The 25,268-nt window shown below is 38.1% G+C and overlaps 1 protein-coding gene across 3 annotated transcripts in view; it reads right to left on the bottom strand.

Annotated features, from left to right (window-relative positions):
- The window catches only part of glob1 (globin 1), a 54,473-nt gene extending 30,638 nt beyond the window's left edge, over positions 1-23,835 (bottom strand). The window contains exon 1 of one of the 3 annotated variants that reach the window (XM_083126014.1): positions 23,699-23,835. The gene's annotated coding sequence lies outside the window, so the exon portion shown is untranslated. Of the gene's footprint in view, positions 1-17,967; positions 18,156-20,124; positions 20,146-23,698 lie in introns of those variants that run through there. The other 2 variants (XM_083126015.1, XM_083126013.1) reach the window with 2 other exon arrangements.
- Positions 23,836-25,268: the final 1,433 nt, after the last annotated feature.

Raw genomic sequence — 25,268 nt, 5'->3', positions numbered from 1 at the left:
TTTTCATCACTTCAGAACAATTATTCACGTAACAATCGTTAGCTCAAGTTATTTCTGCGAGAATTACTTTAACTGACGATTCTCTGAAATTTGTGAATTGTTAGCACATTTTTATATGTAAACTGGAATGCTAATACAGTATGCATGTGCATTGGAAGTAAAAAATGCCTATTTTAATGTATTTTTAGTTTAGTTGCCTATTTTAGTCCTTTTTAAGTGCCTATTTGCATCATTTTCGTACCTATTGCCTGCCTATTTCAGAGGTTTTCAGTGCCTATAAATCCGTACCCTAATCATCACACATCCTCATCTTCGCGATCATCCAAGAAAATTTAAGTAAAATAAACAGAATCAATCAATGGAAATTCGTACATTAGGCTAAAACTTAATGAAGAAGATTTCAGGTATAGTTCTGCTCCGTCCAGTGTGTCCGATATTGAGCCACATGTGCAAGTTATACTTCTTGTAAATATATCTGCAAAAATATACCATTATATTAAATTTTAATTTCAAACTGTGAAATGCGAGAAATTTCTCAATTTTCAAGTAAAATCATAATAATTGTATTTGCCACTTTTATTCTCACCATTTTTATCGTTGCCTTTTTATCCGCTTGCCATTTTCAATTTGCCACTTTTTCCGTTGCCACTATTGCCTTTGCCATTTTTACGTAAATTCCACCAGTTTCATGCCCAATTGTTTGCAAGTTATGAAAAAAAAATTGCACCCTTAAAATAAATTGTGGATGTTCCAAATAAAATGTATCTGAAGAAATGAACTTGGGTTACTCATTGCGCTGATTGCGCACATTACACCAATACGTGAGCTGTTAATTTGTATGGCATTACATTTTAGAATAAATAGCATCGTTGACTTATGCAACACAAAGGCACTACACTAAGTTTTTCACATAACTTAGCATTGTTTCATTCAGAACTGAGGCAATGTAAGAGGGTTCATCTCGGTGTGCATTGTTTACCATTTATTCTTGTTTCCTAATAACGCGATAGGTAGAAAAACATTTTCAGAGGAGCCTAAAATCACGTACAGAGAACCTGAGTTTTGAGCAAGGATATTTTGTAAAACTATATAGGTATGTGAGATAGAATATTTATTTGTATAGTAATTTAACACAAGCTTGACAGAAAATTACTTTTCTGTCAGTGGGGCCGATATCCGTGGGGAAGTGGATAGCACAGCAGGGGTTCCAGGTTCGAATCCTGGCCTGGGCATGGATGTTCTTTGCGAGTGCTCCTTCATAAATGTCATCATGTCATCCCTCATCCGAATCCTCGCGATTAGCCAAAAGTGAAAAAAAAGCGATGCTGAATAACAAAAATCAAATTTTCCGTCGGTGGTTAAACAAACTTTTGCAGAAATCCATTTTTAAATCAATACACATCTGGCAGTCTTGTGCTTTTGGCATTTTCAAAAATATGAACATGATATCTCCACAGATAACTGTCTACTTCCTTTCACACACACACACAACAAAGCAAATGGATACGGATTGACTGCTACAAGATTTCAGGTGGAAAAAAGAAAGGGTAGTTAGGCGGTAGGTGTCGTTATGTCCACGGTGATGACTGATGAGTCACCAACAGGTTGTCCAGTGTGCTTACCCTGATTGAGGCTTTGTCAGTTCAACGTCAACGAAGGCTTCCATTCAACATAGGGAAAGCCAAAGGCGCATAACAAAGCTGAAATAAGCAGGCACGATTAAGCAAAATAGGCACTCACCTAATAGGCATTTATAGGCAATATAAAAATGCGTTTTTGGACTAGAAACACCATGAAACGAAATAAAAATATTAAAGCCTATGTTTTACTACGAAAGAATGAAAAAGGCAAATACGTAAAAAATCCACAAGCTATTGATATGTAAACATCTAAGTTGTGGGATCACTTCATCCTCTGCACAAATATGTTGAACTTGATCTCACTACGTGACAATTACTAGAATTCCATGGAAAAGGAAGACTTGCCCCGCAGGTGTTCAAAACCCCTACCTCCACCCCATCCTTTGTTGTAAGAGGGACAGATTCGATTTGAAGAAAGACATTCATTCTTGGAAACCATGATGGTAATCTCACAGAAGGAACAGGAGCATTTACTATAGCTTGGTGAATGAAGAGTTTTGAAGACAGAGTGGACATGGAAATATAATGTACTGGGTGGAAGTTTTTGAAAAGAGAAAATGAATGAGACAGAACAACAATCAAAGTACAAGTACAATAGTACTGTGTTATAATTTTAAATATGTCAGTCAATTTCTACAATTATTTTCCATGGTTAATTGTATCGTTGGGTTCCCATTGGTTAACTCCCATATAATGTAGTGCCCACGCTTTCGCTTTGAAATCCAAGGATCTCGGGAATCCAGTACTAGCAGACACACAATTTGCTTACCCCACTGGCGTACGCGGAGGAGGGGGAATGGGAATAAGGGGCTACAACCCCTCCCCGAAATTTCTTGACAATAAGAAAATCTAAAGAAGTTGGGAAAACTTCCCTTTAAATTACCCTCCAGCAACCATTTTTTTCTTTGAGTTACTTCTGAAACGAAAGTTTAAAATAATTATTGGAGCTCCTATGTCATGAAAAAGGAAATACAACAGCGAGGCAGTGGCGGCGATTAGAGGGCGAGGGGGCAATTGCCCCCCAACTTTTCGCCACTTTTCCCCTCGTACTTTGCTAAACCTTATCTACAAAGGAAAATATACTGCCTTTGTGCCCCCCCCCCTAGTTTTGGCACATTGCCCCTGCCGGTTTTGGAATCCAATCGCCGCCACTGCACCGAAATTGATTTACGGTGATGCATTCTATGATCCGAGCAAATTTAATCTCACTCTGATCACTAAAGGTTAGATTCATGGCATTGAACTGACTACATTCAGGTGTAATTGGTACAACTTCGATTGAAATCTCATAATATTTGAGTGAGGTAGAACCTTCTTTCCGGATCAAGTAAAATACGGAGTGACGTGCACTGAGGAGTAGCTAGTCTAGCAGAGATAGATTAATCAATCTCACATATCTAATTTTCAAATCACAATATTTATTGTCCTGTTGAAGCCACAGTTCAAATACAACACTTTTCTTTCACATGCTTCTCGTCCCTCGGTGAGATCAGCTGGCAATGAATAGTGTGCTTCCGTGTGCTAAACGAATGCCTAAAAGATAGTGCAATTTTGTTGCTGAAAAATATTTTTTTGATTTGTGGCGATATCAAGCCAGAATCGCCACAATAAACTCATTAATATCTTGATTAATATTCGTGTGCTTATAAAAATACATAGTGTGCATTCATGTGCTAACTATGTGCAAACGTTTGAGATATAATTTCATAATTTATTAATATGTGGTGATTTCCACTTGACATACGTTTTTCCACCGCCTCACCAGGTAGAAACAAAACGGCCTTGTCATTGTGAAGGACTTTTAATTCAATGGAAGCGTCACACTGTAAATTGTTCGCATCAACCATTCATAATGCGCAGCTCTTCTTAAAATCGTGTGCAATGGCATGCGAACTTCTCTCCCTAGACATCTCTTTGATCTTGATGCGCTACCGATGCGCTAAACAAATTTTAATACATTTTTCTAACACCTCGAAAAGGAGCAAATTGGTACAAGAATTCAGTAATAACCTTTTACTGGTTAAAGATACGTCGAAAAAACCTTCACCATTGCATTTCTCGTGAAATTCTAGCCTGATTTGATATATCATATCACCCCCTTCCCATTTAAAATTCTGAAGTTGAATTCAAGATGGCTGACATCAAGATGGCCGTCGACCACGCGGGTGGCGTCAATGTGGTTCCTTCTTGGCCTGATAACGATTGGTCATCACCATTTCCATGTTGCGCGCTGCAGTGGCCTTCTACCGGAGGTGTTAAGTGACTTTTTGAGCCATCCTGTACAATTAAATTCAACACATTTTTGTACTTAATACATAATTTGTATTTATTCTTTTACAAACAAAATACAGTTCCACAAGAAGGGAAATTTACAGCACATTTTACTTGCCCTATTTGAGAAATGTTACACCTTTATGCCCATTCGGTTAACCTGCTCGCTCATTGTCTCTCCTACTAAATAATATAATTCTAATAATTTGGATAATGGCCTCTCTTGGCTCACCAGAACATGTGCACTTAGAAGATCAAAATCAAATCTTTCTTATTCTATAATTTGATGCACATACACAGATAAGCAGGTCATATAATCGTACAAAAATAAAATAATGCAAATGCTTTCAATTAATCAGGTTATGTTATCTTAGCTTTCATGCAAATGAGAATATGATTAAAATTATAATCCATTGTCAATGAAACATTTGTGCGCAATTAGCGCAATAGGTAACGCTAGTTCATTTCTTCCCAGAAATTTTAATTGGAACACCATTTAAAATATTTTTTTTGGTTAAAAGGATGCAAATTGCTTTTCATCCCTTTTTGTGCGTACAATTGAACACAAAATTGCATGTAGTCCAGTTTCGCCTAATCCCCTTTGCCTAACTGCTTATCGGCACAGTACGCGTATAATGTGATTTATTTATTTATTTATTTATTTATTTATTTATTTATCGAACTCAACAGGTACATACCTAATTACAGAGCCCATGTGAAGGATACATAGTGAATACAATTACATATATTTCTGTAATATATATATATATATATATATATACACACACACACACACACACACACCTACATAAAATACATTAAAATTATTTCCTATATATAAATATACACACACACACTTGATCACATATTATTTCATTAGGAAATTATGTGTTTAAGCTTAGGTTATTGTGTTAATAGTGGCTTTACTGAGGTCCCTTAGGTTCATAGAAAAGATGTCAATGGTGTTATTCTTGATTAGCAATTTATTGTAACTGGTGCACATTCTCCACAATGGAGATTTCTTTTTAATTTCCGATCTAGCCTTCTTTATAAGAAAAATTTCGTTCTTGAGTCTAGTTTTCGACGACGGGATTCGAACATTTATCTGGCAGAGTAGATGTTTAGCATCTACCTCGTTATTTAACAACTTCCACAAGAATACTATTTCCTGTAACGTTCTTCTATGGCACAGCTTTGTAAACCGACTTTCATATATTAGGTTGTCGTAGTGTTCAAATGTGGGGTAAACTTTCTGAAATTTGTATTTTAAAAATCTTAGAAATCGTGATTGGACTCTTTCAATTGCTTCACTGTACTTTGCTGTGTCTGTATTCCATATAACAGATGCATATTCGAGTTTTGGTCTTACATACGAATAATACAAAACTTTTAGTGTCTCTATATTCTTGAAATCCCTCCCCATTCTAATAATGAACCCAAGGCTCTTGAACGCTTCACTAATTATTTGTTCTACGTGTTTATTAAAAGTAAGATTTGAATCAAAAATAACCCCTAAATCCTTGACTAAAAAATTTCTTGCTAGAGTATGGTTGTATATTTGATACTGAAATTCAACTGGGTTTTTCTTTCGAGTATATGATACAAAATGGCATTTATTGATATTTAGTGTTAAATCATTGTTTATCGTCCACGTTTCTAAATTTGTAATATCATTTTGAAGTTGAACACTATCATCTTGTTTGCTTATTTTCCTGTAGAATTTCAGGTCATCTGCGAAAAGCAATTTGTGTGAATTTTCAAATGAATCAGGCAAATCGTTAATAAGTAACGTGAAAAGAAGTGGCCCAAGGTTAGACCCCTGGGGTACTCCAGAGGTGACTCTTATCTTTGAAGATGTGTGGCCTTTATACGTCACGTACTGCTTACGGTTCTGCAAATAGGAAGCGAACAATTGGCGCAGTGGTTCAGAAATATTGAAGCATGCTAATTTACTTAATAAGATATCGTGGTTAACCAAGTCGAATGCTTTGCAGAAGTCTGTATATATTGCGTCAACTTGACCTCCTTCGTCCAAGGTTGAACTTATAAAATTGGTAATATCGGAGAGATTGGTCAACACTGATCTACGTGATACAAAGCCATGCTGAAACGATGATATTACAGGTTTTACGTGAGTAAATATGTAACAGTGCATGATTTTTTCGAATATTTTTGCTGGGGCTGATAATAGCTATACTTATTGGTCGGTAGTCTTGTACGTCATTAGTGTTATTGGTTTTGGGAAGTGGACAAATTGCCGTGGCTTTCCATTTTTCAGGGAATTTGTGCTTTGCAAGAATTAAATTGAAAATTAGATACAATGGGTATTTCAACACATCACTGCAACCTTTAACTACATAGGGAGGTATCTTGTCCGGTCCGGCTGATTTCTTAGGTTTTAAATTTTTAATGGCTTTTTCTACGTCTTCAATTGCTATCTCTGTAATATTAAGATTATCCAAAGTTTCATATTGTTTATGGTTAGGCAATACTTTCATGTCGTATCTAGGGGGATCTTTTTTATACACCGACTGAAAATGCTGTGCAAAAGCTTCGACTACTGAACGTTGGTCTGACAACACTTTATCCTTGAACAGTACAGGATCTTTGTTGCTTTTCTTACGTTTATTTGCAACAAACGACCAAAACTGGGTGCTATCTTTTGCAATATTTATTTCCGAATTGGCAACATAACTATTGTATGCATCAATAATTTCCTTACTAACTATTGTAATTTAACGGTCTCTCCACAGGCCGAAATGCCTGTTTTTTCCTGCTGCATTTATTGAAAAAAATTGTCTTAATATATATAGAAAGTTTTTCGATTTACCTACTTTATACCCTACTGCCTATATCTTTACTTTTTACGCCTGTTTTTTTAATTTTCAATGACATTTTTAGAATCTGTTTTTAAAAAATTGTACATAACTTAGTTTTCTTTCAAAAACATTATTTATTAGCACATTACGATGTTGCCAGTTGCCAGAAACAATTACAAAGCTGGGAAAAAGAGGTGAAACTCTTATCCATTAAACTCTTGGAGGAATCGGTGCGGCTACTAATTGAAGTGTCAGGAGAAAAAGTTAGATGTTGCAGAAAAGTGCAAAGGTGTAATGAGTAAAAATGTAGAACTGGAAAACTTGAAAACGATTTGTGATATTCTTAAACGAGAAAAAATATTTTATTCACGATATGAATCCAGTTCTTACAATAGCCCATTTCATGGGTGGTCAAATGAGATCATTCTCGTTATGAAAATCATTCTTTATGACAGATGAATGTTCAAGAAAGCAAAAAACAAAAAAAAACTAGTGGTTGTGTGTAATCAAGGCAACAAATGAAAGTAAATATGTTGTTTACTAGTTGATTTTAAAATGAAATTATAGAGATAAATTATTTGGAACTTTCCCACTTTATTTTTGTTTATTGTGCCTATTTTTTTTAATTTGGTGCCTATTTTCCACATTATAAATGCCTTTTTGTCTGCCTATTCTAACCAAAATAAATTCCCGAACTCCGGTGCAAGTTATGAAAGTCATTCTTAGTTATCCTTGATATCACACACCTGGTTAGGTTAGATAAAACAAGAACAAGCAGAACATTAAGCGTCAATGAAGCAGCTTAGAGTTTCTAATCCGACTAAAGTCAGAGATTGAAGGGGGTCGAGTGGAGGATTGTTTTTGCCTACTAAAAGATCGACCAAGAAATGGAGTCATATTTTCCTTTATCTTATAGAAAATATAACAAACACCCCCGGCTGCTGGATTGTGTGACAATGCTCCTTTTTCGGAGCAACACCTGACTATTTGGCATGGGCACATGTTGGGAATTGTTTGGTGTTTACTTGGATCAAAATTTCCCTCATTCCCCCTTCCGACCGGTTTAGGCGGTTAGGCGAAATGGGATGCCATCCGAAATTGGGGTACTTGTTCAAATTGGCCGAATGGTTAGTGCAAGTTCTTTATATCAGAATTACTTTAATTCACAATTCCCTGCGAAGATGAATTATTAATTAATACCAGTGGCGTGTCCAGGATTTTCGCAGTAATTTCTATCATTTACTGCCTTTCACTTTTTTAAAATAATACTGGAGCAAAGGGGAGGGGTTATGAACCCCACCGATCCCCTCTTGGCACGCCACTGATTAATACATTTCTGGCTGTCATATCCCTTGTCATTTTGAAACACATGATACTTCCTCATATAACCACATTTTTTCACAGGCACAACAAAGCAAATGAGTACTGATTGATTCCCACAAATCTTTCAGGGGAAATAAAAGAAGGGGAGAGCTGGCTGGCGTCGTTACGTCCACATATATGATGAGTCACCAACAGGTTGTCCAGTTTGCTTACCCCGATTGAAGCTTTCAGTCAGTTCAACGTCAACGAAGGTTTACATTCAACATAGGGAAAGCCAAAGGCGCATAACAAAGATAAAGTAAGCAAAAATGGCAGAATAGGCATTTTAGGCACGATTGAGCAAAATAGGCACTCACCTAATAGGCATTTATAGGCAATATAAAAATGCGTTTTTGGACTAGAAACACAATGAAACGAATTAAAAATATTAAAGCCTATTTCTTACTAGACCCGGTGGAGGAGGCACATTGTAGTTCGGATCCAACTTTAAACAAGAGGTGGTCTTTTTCGTTCAATCTCCCTCACCTTCATGCCTCGCCCTCACCCTCATGCCTCGCCCTCACCCTCACGCCTCGCCCTCACCCTCACATGCCCTCACGACTCGCCTTTCACCCTCACGGATTTTCCTTGCCCTCGCCCTCACCCTCACACGCCCTCACCCTCACGACTCGCCTTTCGCCCTCACACACCCTCACCCTCACGACTCGACTTCATCCTCACCCTCACACGCCCTCACCCTCACCCTCACGGATTGACATGCCCCTCACCCTTACACGCCCTCACCCTCACGACTCGCCTTTCGCCCTCACCCTCACATGCTCTCACCCTCACGACTCGACTTCGCCCTCACCCTCACACGCCCTCACCCTCACGACTAGCCTTTCGCCCTCACCCTCACGCACCCTCACCCTCACGGATTGACATGGCCCTCACCCTCACACGCCCTCACACTCACGACTAGCCTTTCGCCCTCACCCTCACACGCCCTCACCCTCACGATTTGCCTTTCGCCCTCTCCCTCACACGCCCTCACCCTCACGACTCACCAGTCGCCCTCACCCTCACACGCCCTCACCCTCACGGCTCGGCTTCGCCCTCAACCTCACACGCCCTCACCCTCACGACTCACCAGTCGCCCTCACCCTCACACGCCCTCACCCTCACGGCTCGGCTTCGCCCTCACCCTCACGACTCACCAGTCGCCCTCACCCTCACACGCCCTCACCCTCACGGCTCGGCTCCGCCCTCACCCTCACACGCCCTCACCCTCACGGGTCGATCTCGTCCTCACCCTCACACACCCTCACCCTCACAAGTCTTCGGAGGGTGAGGGTGAGGGTGAGGTCTGTCCTCATGAGGGTCGCCCTCCGGAGGGTGACCACCTCTGGCCAGGATTCGACTCCGGACCCCTGGCGTCGTAGCGCGATGAGCTAACCACTCCGCCACGGGGCCGGCCACCGCCCTTTTGAAAATCCTGGGCACGCCACTGGTAAGGGGTGAAACTTTGCGAAGACATCCAAATGTCAACTCAACGTCCCTTCCACGTAGTACAACCTGAACTTCATTCTGCATGTTAGTGAGGCTCTGGCGTCTCGACTCACGGCCAGTATAATCCTCCGTGCACTGTAAAAAAAAATACACTTCTTGTACACTTTTGGTACACTTTCTTGCATATAATATGCACAAGATGTGTACTGAAGGTGTTGCAAAAGTGTACTTAAAGTGTTCTAGATGTGTGCGACCCGAAATGACGAAATTTTGTACACTTGTTGCACACTTTGGGGACACATTCAAAGTTGTGTGCACTTCTTCAACGCTTTCTGTACACTTTTGTTTAAAGTAAGTCTGTACACTTCTTGTACACTTTTGTAGCACATGATTTCATTTTGTGTTGTTGGTCATATCGATTGTTATTTTATACTTCTTTGACAAATGAATATCTTATGAACATAATTCAATTTCATTATATAAAGCAGTAACACACTTGAAAGCAAGCAACATTAAACAATAACAAAATATAACTATTTTTTTCCTGGAACACATGGAAATCGCATTGCATCATGAAACTATCAATACTTTTTTGTTTAATGTACCAATTTGATAATTGGATAAATCTCATTAAAATTGAAGAAGGAGCAAGTTGAATGTTCCGAGGAAATTAATAGATTTTCTTAAATCGAACTATTCATATTTAAAGCACACCAAAACAGATCGTTAACTTCGGGGGGCTGGTTGTTCCTACACCGGCCACTAGATGGTTCGGTCAAAATGTGTACAAGAAACATAAGTTTTTGTACAACAAATAATGATACGTTTGATTGTAATCATAGTGAAAAATTGTGCTTTAACACTCTTCGAAAAATATGTGAACATCTAAGATACAAATTAAAGAAGAAAATGTACTGCCGTGAATAAAAGTGAATCTCAAAAATACTTGAAAGGGTTATGTACAATAGATTAATAACATTTTTTAACAAATTTTCCATAATTTCTGAACAACAACATGGTTTTTGCAAAGGAAAATCTACACAATCTGCTATACACACATTCACAGAAGCAATTAGAGAAATTTTGGATAAAAAAGAACACTGTGTAGGGCTCTTTCTTGATCTAACAAAAGCATTTGACACTGTCAACCACAAACTCTTGGTAAAAAAAATGGACAAGTATGGGATCAGGGGAGTAGCAAAAGAATGGTTTAAATCATATTTAACAGACAGAAATCAGATAGTAGAAATAACTCACATCGATGAGGATAATAACAAGGAAAATTATCGATCAAAGAAACAACGTATTACATATGGTGTACCCCAAGGATCCATTTTAGGACCCTTACTTTTTTTAATTTACATCAATGACCTTCCACAAAAGTGTAAAGATGCAAACACAACTCTCTTTGCTGATGATACAACTGTTCTTATAGCAGGAACAAACACAGAACGGTTAAAACACAACGTAAAGAATACAATCACTCACATCTCAGAGTGGATAGAAAAAAATGGTCTTGTGGTAAACACTAAAAAAACAAATGCAATTAGATTTCAAATCAACAGCTGTAGCAGTGAAACTCCAGAAATTAACTTTCAAGATCAGGACATAGAATATGTATCTAACATAAAATTTCTTGGCGTACAACTGTCTAAAAATTTAAAGTGGGATCTACACATTGAAGCTACAGCAAACAAGGTTAGTGGGTTTTGTTATGCGATAAGAACAGTAAGAAATGTAGTAAATCTAGAAGCAGCAAAAACACTATACTATGGCATCATTCACTCTGTATTACGGTACGGCATCATTTTCTGGGGGAACATGAACAAAAGCATTACATTATTCAGACTACAAAAGAGAGCTGTTAGAATTCTGGCAAATGCTCCAACAGATGCACCATGCAAACCATTATTTCAAGAATTACAGATATTGCCAGTTCCATGCATATACCTATATGAAATCCTAACAAGCATGAAAATTTGTCAAAATACACACACAGCAAATAAGGACTACCACACCTACAACACCAGGGGAAAGAATGACTTACATATGGAATTACACAATACCACATTCTACCAAAAAGGGGTAACATATAATGGTATACGCTTATTTAACATGCTACCAAATGCATTCAAAAATATAAAGTCATTGCCAGTATACAAGTTACATCTAAAAAGATTCCTAAAGGAACATTGTTTTTACACAGTGCAAGAGTACATTGATACCGTAAGTGACAGGAATAGCAACAATAATATAACAAAGTAGGACTGCCCTATCATCAGTATTTTTTTATTTTTCCTTTGCTGTTCGATTTAATTTATCTAGATGTAAGTATAGGTGACTATTTAATGCTCAATTTATATTTGTGTGTATGTATATATATATACATGTGTGTACATAATGTCATAGCAAATTAAGCAAGCATTGAATATAGAAAACATATTTTTAGGCAATATGTCTCAAGAAAATAACATTGAGCATGCATTTATTCTCTTTATATGATATCTTGTATCTCATGCTATTGTATTTTATATTATATTATGCCTATAATTTTATAAATGTATTCTAAATGTACATGTACAATGTGACAATTCCAAACTTTTGTAAAGTTGAATGGATGCTAATAAATCAATCAATCAATCAATCAATCAACCTTTTTGATTCTGGACTATATAAGTAGAAGGTACGTGTGTCGCAGAAAAACAAACACGCATCTCACAAAATTTAAGGTTGACAGTTGAAAGTTGTTGCTTTTTCCTCCTTCAATTGTCAAGGTAAATGTGATGTGAGTCAACTGTATTTTTATTCTAGAAACTAAGTATGAGTACTGAATTGCCATATATCTCATGTGTGCAACAAGTGTCACTCAAGTATTTTCACAAGTGTTCCAAATGTGTAAAGTGTACCAGAAGTGATCAAAAGTAGTTTCTGCAGCACACTTCTTACGCACTTTTGGGATACCTTTATATTGGAAGTACTTCTTGCACAATTCCTGTACACTTCTTTTGCTGCACTTTTTGTACACTTCCTGTACACTTTTTAGCACTTCGTGTACACTATTAAAGCACTTCCTGTACACTTCTTGTGCACATTTAATGTGTACAAGAAGTGATCAAAAGTAGTTTCTAGGAAGTGTTCCAAAAGTGTGCAGAAAGTGTATTTTTTTTTACAGTGTAGAAACTAAGTATGAGTACTGAATTGCGATATATCTCATGTGTGCAAGAAGTGTTGCTCAAGTATTTTCACAAGTGTTCCAAATGTGTAAAGTGTACCAGAAGTGATCAAAAGTAGTTTCTGCAGCACACTTCTTACACACTTTTGGGATACCTTTATATTGGAAGTACTTCTTGCACACTTCCTGTACACTTCTTTTGCTGCACTTTTTGTACACTTCCTGTACACTTTTTAGCATTTCGTGTACACTATTGAAGCACTTCCTGTACACTTCTTGTGCACATTTAATGTGTACAAGAAGTGATCAAAAGTAGTTTCTAGGAAGTGTTCCAAAAGTGTGCAGAAAGTGTATTTTTTTTTACAGTGTAGAAACTAAGTATGAATACTGAATTGCGATATATATCTCATGTGTGCAAGAAGTGTTGCTCAAGTATTTTCACAAGTGTTCCAAATGTGTAAAGTGTACCAGAAGTGATCAAAAGTAGTTTCTGCAGCACACTTCTTACACACTTTTGGGATACCTTTATATTGGAAGTACTTCTTGCACACTTCCTGTACACTTCTTTTGCTGCACTTTTTGTACACTTCCTGTACACTTTTTAGCACTTCGTGTACACTATTGAAGCACTTCCTGTACACTTCTTGTGCACATTTAATGTGTACAAGAAGTGATCAAAAGTAGTTTCTAGGAAGTGTTCCAAAAGTGTGCAGAAAGTGTATTTTTTTTACAGTGTGGGACTTAGGTTGTGTGCTGTCCTTGTGTGTTTGTGGTAATTCTTTCATATCCTCACCATCCTCATCTTCGCAATTAGCCAAAAGTGTCAGAAAATCGAAATAAAATGAAACAAATAAAAAAGACTGCATTCAGGCGTTTTTTGGGGGTGAGAAAAGAGATGGTTATATTTCAGTTTAATCCGTATAAGATTTCCTTACACAGTTCTCTAATATTATATTAATACTAATCCACTCACATCATACTCTGCTAAAGAAACCTCGCTCGAACACTCATTTCTGTTAAACTGTGGTTGACGACCAACCTGTGGGTGCAACTCTTGACATGATGGAATAGAAGAGAATAATCTAGAATGCGGACGGATATAGACATGGAGATGAATGTGACAAGTTGGTTAATAATGCATTTTTATTATGTTTAAGAATGCTCGTTGTTGTGCACATGAAGAAATATTACGAAATGTAAGTTTAGTGGTAATTATTTCTGCAGTGTTCCAAAATATTGGAGTTGAAGATATTGTTGATTCTCCGTACAAGTGAGTTGATTTTCTTGAAAGGTGGAATATTAAATATAATCAATGTTTGAAGTTGGAAACTGAGTTGCTGTGATTAGCCATTAAGTGTATAGTATTTATGATACCAATTAACTGATATAGGTTTTCTCGCACGTATAATGGCAATGTAAAGTGAGTCGGTGTTTCTCTTCGTTGCAAAACCTCTGAGAAGTCCGATTGTGAAGAGAAACAAGCTTATTATAACTTTACACAAGCCTGTGGACTCATGGAAACCATTGTACCAGTCGATTTCGAGCCCTAGCTACGACAATATATTAATGGCCAAAATCACATGACATAGGCGTAACTTGGCACGGGCAAGCACTTGCTCTCCCCCAAATAATTGAGGATTAATTTAAAGTTACAAGTGACTGTTATTGTGTTAATCTCCTGCGACCTGAGGAAGAAAGAAATAAAGTAAATTTTATGATTTCTCAAATGTATTTGGCAAAATGGTCCTGGACACTGTTTTTATGGGACGGAAACTTTTCGATCCCCCTCCAAAGTTAGGCTCCAAGTTCGATCTTGTCCCCATCCCCCAAATTAGACGCAAAGTTCGATTCTGGCCCTCCAAAAGTTAGGTCCCAAGTTCGATTCTGCCCCGTCCCAAAGTTAGCCATCCAGTTACGCCAATTGGCAAAATAATTCCAGAACCAAAACATAGGAAATTTAATGTTTCTAAAAAACCACGTGGTTGTTCTTATATTAACTTCGTTCTTACACTCAGTGATTTATCCACACCCCCAACACCCTCCCAAATTTTGACGAACACCCCCCCAAGCAGAAAAGTGGAACACCCCCCCCTGTAGGGGGTTGTAAATATGAATTTTTATATCAACAATAGAATGACAATACTTCAACATAAAGGAACCATTCGTAGCTCTACAAGAAGCGAAGTCCAATGAGCCTTTTGACCAACTACAACCAAAGTGTCAAAGAAGAAGGGTGGAATATTCAGCATGGTCATTTCCTGGAAACACCAGCTCCCTTGACAAAGCTTTCGTCAGTTCTAGGGAAGAGATACTGCCATCTGGAAAATGTCAAACTGACCTCTCTCTCGCCCTCCTTCCAGGGAGCGCATACCGCACAGTGTTGGCAGTTCAGTGTTTGAATACCTAAATAAATATTTCTTAAATACGTTACAGATTTGTAAATTCAACTCCGGAGTCAATGAAATTTAGATTTCGTTGCATTATACAAGTTTGACTCCTTGTAGTGAATTGTGATACTTACTATGGTTAGCAACACTATTTTCTGTAACTTGAGCGAGATGAATGTTTTTTGGAGTGGTAGAGAAGAGAACAGTCAAATGTCTCAGTGCAGCATCTCAGTTCGTGTGTTGTCGTTCTGCTTAGTGTAACAATGTCTGAAATTACTGCAAAATTGGCTGAAGAAGATAGATAAAATGAAACCAGACAGAAAGAAACCGAAAGTCATGAGTAGAAAAGCAGTGACACTATTGGGTAAGCAGGCACAATTTCCTCCAATGGGTATTCAAAAGTACCAATATAAAATTTACTGACCGAGTAGTATTCAATACAAAACGGTAAGTATTCCATGAAGAGTGATTCTTTATTCACGTCTATAGTTGATGTATGTAACAATTTTTGTGGCTCTAAGAGTTCTTACCTTTGTAAAAGAAACTATATATTAGAAAGAGAGTTGTAAAAAAGGGGCACGAAGGACAAATGGGCTGCCGTACAAGCAAAACAGATAAAAATAGAAATGCGTTAGCGCCGTAGTGCCCTGTGAAATTACTGGCAGCCTATTAAATTAAAGTTATTGTCAGTTTGCAAAGATATAGATTTAGTAAAAATTGTCTTCCTTTTTTTAATCTAGTCTGTTCCCTGACATAATGACATATTTAATTTTTTTTTAACTTTTCAGAGGAAGTATAAGGAATTAAACATAAAAATAAATTTAATTAACATTAAGTCCCAAATTTATATCGGTATGACTTAAGATGACCAGACCCCTCTCCGATTTTCTTCATATTTGGCATACTTAATAATTGAGGCCTGCTAATGACGAATCTGAAGTTCAAATTTGTCGGAAACGTCTAGAAATTGCAAAATAATTGCTAACCATTGACGCTAGCCCCACGAACTATTGGCGCTAGCTTCACGAACCATTGACGTGTGGTTAGGTTAGTTTCGGTTAGGTTAGGCAAACATAGTTAAAATTTGGTGTCGTGGTAGTATCGGAAATATATATATTTCCTTGTGAAACAAAAAAAAATCGCGAAAATCGACGGTTTCCATTCCGAAAACTAACGCCTTATTTTCGCTTATTTTGCAATTTCTAGACGTTTCCGACAACTTTTAACTGATTCGTGATTAGGAGGCCTCAATTAGTGAGTATGCCAAATATGAAGAAAATCGGAGAGGAGTCCGGTCATCTTAAGTCGTTCCTTTATATCTGACCATAGGCGCAACAGTGGTGGGCACGATGGCGCTTGCCACTGCCTGCTGGAAAACGTAGAGAGAGAAATGTCGCTTGTTTCATTGCGCTCTTTCTGTTGGAAATTGAAATAAATGCTATTCCGTTTTTAAGTAATTGAAATTAAAGCATTACCTCAATTTAGAAGTGAAAATTCCTTGCCTTCCCTTTACAGGTAACATGCCATGCGTTTGTTTGCACATGTTATTTCGTTTTCTTTTAAGGCAAAGAGGCACATGACTCCTAATTCTCTAGTCTCACATTCAGTATTTGAAAGATAAACTCTTAACAGCGCCAAACGTATTTTCCAAAGTTTTGTAAGGGTATAAAACTTCAATATGAAGTTCCTTGACAGATTTAATTCAAAAGCAATACTAGGTATCTATCTAACATCCTTCCCAACTTCCCACTATATTTTAAAGTCTTCATGAGCATGCTCTAAATACATAGAGAGTTTCATTATTGTATTTCAGTTTGTAAATAGTTGTCTAAACAGAGATTTGAAAACACCAGCAGAATTTGGAACTCACTCGCAACATAGAACTATTAAAATTATATATATATATATATATATATATATATATATATATATATATATATATATATATACATATATATATACATATTTTCTAACTGAAGCTCGAACAGGAGGGAGAGGCATGTGCTGAGGTAAAGAGGACGCCGAATGATTGTAAAGAGTAAACATCGTGGGACACTGTGAAATGAAAGTATTGTCGCTAAATAATATGCATTATCAGTTTGCAAAGAAATAGTTCTAAAAATTTTCTTTCTCGCTTCGCTCGCAGTGTGGTAATTTATGTAAGAGTCATATTAGCATCTGTATTTACTACTTCAGACAGGCAAGAGCGCATGCACCCATGCAATGCATCCTCACCGATATTTATTTCATCGATGAATTATGCACCCCCCCCCAAAGATGAACTCAGAGTTACACCTACGACAAGAACCATACAAATACAGTTAAAAAATATTGCGCAAATGTTTCAAATTTCTTTATAACTAGCTTAAGAATTGCACGAAATGGTTCCTGGTAATAATATGTTTAAATTTTGTGTTTTTCAATGTCATCTCTTGCGTTTTATCTAACGATTGATTAAATCAAGTACTGAACATTATCGGAAAGTAATATTCGAAACGTTAGACTGAAATATTAATATCACAAAAATATATTTTCCATCTTTTCCTGCATTTCACATATTTTCTCTTCTGAAATGTTACGTAAAGGGAAAGGGGGGGGGTTAATCTCTGGAAACATCTATGAACAAATTTAATTAGGGTGAACATTTTAGAAACGGTCCAAAATATGCCCAAACTTACACCCCCCAAGGGAATAATCCTGGATAAGCCCCTGCTTACACTGAATGGAGAATATTGAACTAAAGGCGTCAATACACTCAACTCAGAAGTAACTGTTAACACAATTGTCTCCACGTAAGCAGCTAAACTTACAGCAAGTCAAATCTAATTCCACAAGCAAGGGAAAGAGCTAAATAAGACACAACTAACCTTATCTCGAAATCCCGGCAGTCTGTGCGTCGACTGCTAACAACACAAGCACAAAACCAAGTCCTGCACGCGTATTGCCGGAAGAGAATCTTTATTCAAGAGAAGCCGTGTCCTTCAAGCATTTTTTTTACTCTACCATAACAGGCTACTTTAAAGGAGAGGAGTGATATGTCTTCTTCCCGCGTGCTGGTATCGTGCAGTGTTGCCAAGTGCTAATGTTCAGTGTTGTTGTCGAGATTACCATGACTTCTATTGACCTTTTCACGTAATTGAAGCCAATTCACGATTCGTTCAGCTACCAATGCCATGCCCTGTTCTCGCTATTATATCTATTGTTTTTCTTTCTTTCTTTAAAGATTATGACGGTAGCTCGCAGCCGTTTGTTTGTTTTGTAACACAAACACAAGCGTCTGGGATTTTAAAAATATATTCCTACCTCTTGCATTTTGAGTTGCTAAGCTACTCCAGCGCCACGATATTTGTGCCATCGGAAATATGCAAGTACAGTGGGATCCATGAGTATTACCGTGCAAATTGTCCATGACTATTTTCATTAATTTTTTATTACATCCTATGTGTTTTTAAGTAATGGATTTTTATTTATGTTGGTGCAGAAGTTGTCAACAGCTTGTTTTGAGTTTTCTTTTAATTCTTGAAGCTCTTATTGGGTCAAATAAAGTGCACGAACATGGTGATGGACAATTTGCACGATAATACTCATGGATCCCACTGTACATGCTTCCAACCACAAGCGTTATTTGGTAGGGGCAAAGGGGTTCTGCCACACGTAAAATTGTCAGGTTTGTTAAATTTACGTTAATTTTTTTAAATATATTATCCATCTTGGACCTGAAGTTCATGTTCTGCAACCCCCCTCCCAAATAGTGAACACTCAAGTTACGCTGATGCTTTCATCTGATTTAAACATACGCCACTAGCGCCACTGCATCCACATTTCATTGCGTATAAAAGGGGAATAATCGTGGCGTTGGAGAATTTGATTGATAAAACTTTTTCCAAACAAATTGTCCATTGCCCTGCTTATTTAATGTGCTCTATGCAATCAGAAGTTCAAGAATCGAAATAAAATGCCAAATAAGCCACGGACAACCTCTGCACTATCATGTTAAAATCCATTAATTAATAGCATGTAGACTACAAGAGAAAAACTTCTTTCTTTATGTAAGTGATTTGAAAATTTACGCTACTTAAATCCACATCAGCGTTAATAAATAGGTATTGATTGCTGCCACAACAGTTTTAAGCAATCTGATTGGTTGACGTGACGACATTAGCGTGACGTACTGCCTTTGGAGGAGCCTACATGAAACTTCGAACTTCATCTTTCATTCTTCCGGTAACAAGCAGAATGTCGCAGATTAAATGTGTATGTTTGCAATAAGCCTTCCTCCGAATTTTAACTGCACACCGTTCGAAGAAGAAAAATTTACACCGTCACCGAGTGGAAGTTGTATTTACAATAAATGTTTCCTTCTTCGTCCAAGTTCTTAGTAATGACACTGCTACGCGTGACATTAAAAACGAGCTCCTGCATTATATTGCTCCTGAAGAAAGGCCATTGCCTTTGACTATTGCCTTGCTGTTGTAAGTACCTTAGGACCAATTAGCGGCGATTGGGTGCCAAAACTGGGCAGGGGGCAAGGACAATTTACTTTCTCTTGGTAGTCAAAGCTTAGCATTAAGAGGTCATAGTTGATTTGTTTATTACACTTTGCTTTTCTGCCACTTTGGCTAATCTCTAAGATGAGGATGAGTGATGATGTGACGAAATTGATGAAGAGACATCTGCACAGAGCACTCATGCCCCGACCGAGATTCGAACCCAGTACCCCCTGGATATTTGTTTAGTAAATATTAATTTTGTTCATTACTGTTGAAACGTATATAAAAATAACTAATAATTTCTTTACTCGTTGCCTGAATATAGCAACTGTTACTCAAAGGAAACTTGCCGAACCCTGTGGCCGAGTATTTAGCACATCGCGCTGCGTCGCCAAGGGTCCCGGGTTCGAATCCCGTTCAGGCTTGGTTGTTTGTGAATGCCCATTCATCATTTCATCACTCATCCCGCAAATTAGCCAAGAGGCAAAAACGCGAAGTAAAATAAACTAAATCAATCAATCAAAAGAAACTTACTGTTACTTCCGCAAACATTGATATTAGAAGGGACAAAATGCTTTGCACATCTTGAGGCAGGCACGTATCCAGGAATTCCTTTCGGGGGGGGGCTCAACACCATTTTTAAGGAGTATAGTAAGAACCTTACAATTGTATGTTTAAGACCAGTGGTGGCAATTGGGTTCCAAAATGGGGGGGGGGGGGGCGGAGGGCGGTGCAAGGAAAGTTTACTTTCTCTTGGTAGACAAGGCTTAACATTAAGAGGCCATAATGTTGAGGCAAAAAAATGGAGAGCAACAATCCCTTAAATCGTCGCCACTGGAAGGCTGCGATTTTAATCAGAACGTGAAATCGGAATATTTTTTACCACTCGACTCCTCTGTTTCCATGCATTAACATTGTGTGCCGGAACCATCTCAGTATGTGTGTTTGTCCATTTCTTCTCATCAGGCATAAAGAACATCTATGGTGTCTTTGAGTGTTTTTACGAAGCTGTTACACATGCACGGGATGGAAAATCCAATCGACAACGCGAGATTCAAACTGTGGGTTGCAAACTGGACGCAGATACCTCTCGAATATTTATCTCTGATTCGAGCCTGAACACCACTAACGTGTCTTGACCTCCCATGTTTGCAGCTCTTATGAAAGCCGAAACCCACCAAATTGTTCAGATTCAGGCCTTAGCACTCACAAGTGTTCAAAAATGCCTGTCACAGCTTCCGCTGTCTTGTCATATATCGGCACGAAACAAAGGAAGTCTTCTCGAATACGGCTGGATCACGAAACAATTAATGCACAGTGAAAACCTTCCGTTCCCAAAACATATAATGTTTCGTCTCCCAGTATGATCAAATGCTTATTCATTTATCTCCAGTGACGTGCCCAAGGGAGGGTTGGTGAGGTCATAACCCCATTTGATCCAGTATTCAATTCTTTTTTTTTTAAAAAAAAGAAGAACATCAAAGACAGGAAAAAAATGGCAAAATCAGGACTGACCACCTAAAATAGCATGCGTAACCCTTCTCCCTTTCGAAAATCCTGGGCACGACACTCTTTAACTCGGACACATTTTTTAAAATCAATTCACGAGAAGTTTTTATCATTCGGTATTAGAGATTGAAGTAAGATGCGTTCTTCCTGCAGGTTTGATATGATCCTTTAGGGTGCTGTCGTCTGCCTGCCTTCACACCTAACCTTAACAAGGCCCTAATTTTCCATCTTTGTGACTTGGATTTTCAAGACTTAGGAAGGTTTCAGACCGAAGGGACAGGCGATACATGTCGATTGGAATGGGCCAATAAACAGCAACGTTTCACATGTAGCGACACAAAAGGCCGCACAAACCTGATTTCGAATTGTGAAATCCCCAGGCGACACGGTGTGAAATCTCCCGTATTAGGCAACTGTCATTGTCACCTCGAAGTAGTAGCTCTTGTTGACCACAGAAAAAATTATCCTCAACCGGTGATAATGCTCCTCCGTTTTCTTCTCTCTCCTATATTTTCTGTGCTTGTTCACTATACAGGCAACACCTTACGATTTGATATACACAGGACATGTACTATGTAGACATTTTAACGAATAATCGGTTGAAGTCAAGGATGGCTCAGTTTGTAGAGCCCTGATTTGGGTCCTGGTAGAGCCTGCAATTTCCACCTAAAATGTCTACATATGCAACATCTTGCTTTCTCTTCTCGACATTCATAAAATTTTCGGCTGTCTCTTTATGGTAGTTAAGTGTTTGAATGTGTTTCGAACCCAGTAGGCTTAAACAAAAGTATTTTTTTATACCATGAAATTCTCGGACTGAATATACGAAATTTAGTTCTGGAGAAACTAAATCATAACTCAAAACTTTGGTTTTCAGTTGATCTATGCAGCTTATTTCTGTTTTAATAAACCACTCCAATTCCGGTACTGCTGAAATATTCACTGTAGAGAGAGAGAGACCTTGATCTCTTCGGCGCTCGAACCAAACTAGCACTACACTGAGGCCCCGGAAGTTCTGCTGTCGTCAATGTCTTCATTTTCGAATCACTATATCTTATAAAGCAACCAGTGGACGCTCACTGATCTGATCACCAATCGACTGATGAATTGTCACACTTACCTGTGAAATCTCATTAACCAATTCTTTATACAGATCAACCGAAAAATTGAATCTGCGTATTTTATATCCTCATTATATTCTAGAACGTTCCGCAGATAAAACGATTCATTAATATTGCCAGTAGTTGACTCATTTTCTCATTCAAGAACGTACCCTCTCCCGCCTTCCAGAGATTAGAAATTACAACGAATCGCCCTACGTGTGGCTCTACCTTTGTTGTGCAGCTTTCAAATACTGACAAGTTTCTACATAGTGCTCAAGTGCGCTGCGACAACATCGAAAGCGTAAGAAAAGTTTACGTGCAATATTATCAACAACAGGTTTATAGAACATTCTCCGTCTTGCCTCGATAATTGTCTATCTCCTTAAATCATCGTTACATTATTCAAAAAGCCAAAAACCTGATTTTATCTAGTGTAAAATAAAAAAATAAAATCCTTGGGGGGGGGGGGGGGCTCGAGCCACCTCAACCCCACCTTGGATACGTGCTATTAACAATAACAGGGTTGTAGAACATTCTCCGTCTTGTCTCGATAATTATTTCTCCCAAATTATCATCACACTATTCAAGAAGCCAAAATCCTAATTTTATCTAGTGTAAACAGAAAAATTTCCTGAAGGGGGCTCGAGCCTCCTGATTCCCACCTTGGATGCGTGCTATTGACAATAATAAGGTTATAGAACACTCTCCGTCTTGTTTCGATAATTATTTCTCTCAGATTTATAAATTTATTATCTTCATATTATTCAAGACGCCAAAAATCGAATTTTATCTAGTGTAAATTGAAAAATTTCCTGACTGGTGGGGCTCGAGCCACCTCATCCCCACCTTGGATACGTGCTATTAACAATAACAGGGGTATAAAACATGCTTCATCTTGCCTCGATAATTATTTCTCTCCTTACATTATTTTCACATTATTCAAGAAGCCAAAAACCTAATTTTATCTAACGTAAACTGAAAAATTTTCTGGGGAGAGGGTCGAGCCCCCTGTGCCCCATCTTGGATACGTGCTATTATCAATAACAGGGTTACGGAACATTCTCCGTCTTGCCTCGATAATTATTTCTCTCCTTAAATTATTGTCACATTATTTTATTTCACATCACAAGAAACAAAAAACCTCATTTTATCTAGTGTAAACCTAAAACTTTCGGGGGGGGCTCGAGCCCCCTAAGCCCCCCCTCTGGATACGTGCCTGTCTTGAGGTATTTTGGAGAGTAGAAAGTCACTTATTCCTTCTGCTGGTGTACACTTGCATTCATGAACTTGTATACAAATAGCGGGGAACTAAAATACACTGAAAGAAAAAAATAAACTTTTTACACCTGCGAGTTGTAAACCCTGACTGATGAAATATTGATACGAAGGTCCTTGAGTTCAACAAGCGTGACGGAGGATTGAACGATGAATGTAAATTGTAATAGTTCCAATACAATATGCACTGTCTACCATTTGGACCACCTGAAAAACCTTACCCAGTGTCAACACGTTGTGATTCTCAAGCACCACCACGTTGTGGGTTTTGGAACACAGCCAACTAGAATCAGCTGCCATTATCTGCAGTTTAATGGACCGGAAGCCTGCTATGGTGGCGTAGGAAATTCGATTGTTCATGCTGTTCGGAGGAGCGTGGGTAGAATCTTGAACAATTCAAGAGCTATTATCCTGTGTCCAAAATTACAAGCTAGTAATACACCACTAAAGTATAAACAGACCATAATTTTATTCTTCACTGCTGAAACGTACAGAAAAATAACTGCGAAAGCATTCAAGCGTTAAAGTTGGAAGATGTGATGTAATTTATAATGGGCAGCCTTGATGCTGACATTTGCAATTCCACAAGCTTCTTAAGTACTGATTTTTCCCTCTCGTTTTGACCGGAACAAATTCAGGATGGGAACACGTACCTTATCCCAAGAAATGCAAGCAATTATTCGTTCTATAATAACATATAAGGGTTGGGAAGACATGGCTAAAAGTTCTCCATCTTAGCCACAGTAGGTGGGGTCAGTACGAGGCTCCGACTACATTTACCCCTGAGTGGCTGGCTGACTTTCCACCCCCGCCCCACAAAAGTGCTTCTGCAGGGATATAAATGGAAACCATTTCTGAGATTACCACACCCTCGGATTCAATCTCTGGTCCCCCGTGTGGCAGGTAGAGACATACCCTACTGATTGAATGTGAGGAGCTTATGCGTAATTATTTCTTTTAATCTGAGTGTTAATTTACTTGTAATATCTCATTGCCTTCGTGTTATTAATATGAACGAAATGACCGAAGATATTGTTCCCAGCATAGTACTGTATGATAGATAGAGAGATGAGAATAGAAGAAATGCAGTATCCTCTTACTGAAAGTCGCTTTTTTTAGTCTAATGAACACTTTACTTGATCTGCCTCCGTAAATTCTTCCTTTTCTTCATCTAACGGATTAAATATGGAGCAACAAGTACCAAAGTCACTTGGAACCATATCAAGAAAATGAATTACTAATGAAATATATTCAGACTCCCCTTCCCACCCCGCATCATCACACAAGTTGCAGCATGGTGCCAAGGTATAAACAGGGTGTCTCAAAAGTAATACCGCAAACTGACACAGGTGAAAGTACACGATAATAGAAGCAAAAAAATCTCAGTTAACATGGGTCTGCAAACGAGCCTTTTTCGAGATAATCGCGAATGTGTGATTACAAGCAGCCACTGACTTCATTGTTTGTAAACGTCGTCCTAGTTGGTAAAATGCTAATAATGTGTGCAAATGTGTGTGTGACAAGACTGCTTGTAATGTTTGATTGCAACACCACCTCTCGGAAATGTTCTGTTTGATTACAACGCCACCTCTCGGAAATGTTCTGTTTTGTAAACAAAGAGCAAACCTCGCACCGCGGAAGGAGTAAGCACTCGGTGTTTACAAAATGCAATCAATGACGGCTTGTAACCACACATTCGCACACATTATTAGCATTTTCCCAACTAGGACGACGTTTACAAACAATGAAGTCAGCGGCGGCTTGTAATCACACATTCGCGATTATCTCGAA

The sequence above is a fragment of the Lepisma saccharinum genome, chromosome 7 (genome assembly GCF_977018435.1).
Source record: "Lepisma saccharinum chromosome 7, izLepSacc3.1, whole genome shotgun sequence".
Lineage (NCBI taxonomy): Eukaryota > Metazoa > Arthropoda > Insecta > Zygentoma > Lepismatidae > Lepisma > Lepisma saccharinum.
Note: the sequence above shows the minus strand (reverse complement) of the source record. Positions and strands in the feature narration are given on the sequence as shown.